The sequence below is a fragment of the Terrapene carolina genome, unplaced genomic scaffold (genome assembly GCF_002925995.2).
Source record: "Terrapene carolina triunguis isolate 2854851 unplaced genomic scaffold, T_m_triunguis-2.0 Scaffold193, whole genome shotgun sequence".
In the NCBI taxonomy this organism is placed as follows: domain Eukaryota; kingdom Metazoa; phylum Chordata; order Testudines; family Emydidae; genus Terrapene; species Terrapene triunguis.
Window position 1 is genome coordinate 2,567,277 of NW_020664544.1, and position 1,363 is coordinate 2,568,639.

Here is a 1,363-nt window from a genome sequence, read left to right on the forward strand (position 1 = left end):
CCTGTGCGAGCCGAGCCGAGAGTCTCTGGACTTTATACCGGCCCCTAGCCACTCCCCCGGCTCTCCGCCTGCCGGAGCTGTCACCAGCCGGTCCCTCCCCGCGGGGCCAGCCCAGTGCCCCGGGGCAGAGAACACACAGGGCTGGCAGCAGCCCAGAGACAGCGGCAAGGGGCTGCTCTGAGCCCACGGGGAGGGCCTGGGAGGGGCCCCGCCCCCTCCCGGAGGGCCCGCCCCTCCCCCCTCGCCGCCCCCTGCTAGCCCAGCCCTGAGCTCCCCACCCCCCAGCTCTGCCGGGGCCCCTCACTCCCCACTCGCAGCCCCCTGCTAGCCCAGCCCTGAGCTCCCCCACCCCCCAGCTCTGCCGGGGCCCCTCACTCCCAACTCGCAGCCCCCTGCTAGCCCAGCCCTGATCTCCGCCACCCCCCAGCTCTGCCGGGGCCCCTCACTCCCGACTCGCAGACCCCTGTTAGCCCAGCCCTGAGCTCCCCACCCCCCAGCTCTGCCAGGGCCCCTCACTCCCGACTCGCAGACCCCTGCTAGCCCAGCCCTGAGCTCCCCACCCCCCAGCTCTGTTACACATAGCTGTTACACATAGTCTTACACGTTCTTTTTCTTGGTGCGAGCAAGTTTTCAGCCATTGAAGAAATGCAGTGTTGCTGTTAGCATTGTTTGGTTCTTTGTGGGGGGAGCTGTGGTGAGCAGCAGGAGAGTTTGCTCTTTGCCTTCATCTTGCTAATAACAGTCAATACTAGAGGCGGAGATGCTCCTTGGGAATCAGACGCTGGTGTTGAGCTGAGATTCCTGGGGGACAGGATTTCCCTGCATGCTGTTTGTGACCATCTCTGTTGAGGGACAGGTGCATTTGTGTAAACAAAACCAGTGACAAAGTATATCCCAGCCTCTGCATCACTGATTTCTCCTCCAACAAACCCCAGGTCACAGGGCCCCAACATCTGCTCCTGCCCAGCAGTTGGGCAGGGATAAAGATAAACCAAGTTCCCCTCAGCTCTAAATCGAGTCTGAGCTCAGAGCGGAGACTGGGCCAGGACTGACTCCGTTCTTGGCCTATACAGGGCGAGAGGTTCCCTGTGAGAGCAGAGGAGTGATACCTGGCCAAGGGTTCCCCCCCCTGACGCTGGGTGCTGTCCCGCCCGCTCCCTCTGGCAGCACTGCCCCCGGGGTTAGCCCGGCCGCTCCTGTTGAGTCCGGTGGAATGAAGCTTCCTGAGAAGCAAAACTAAGCTTCTCCGGCCTACTCCGGCCCGAGTGCTGCCTGGACCCATTTCGGGGAGGGAAGCGGGACCTGGCAGCCAGGCCGTGGCAGGCTCAGCCCAGCTCTGGGTTTCTTCACAGCCATGAGGGTC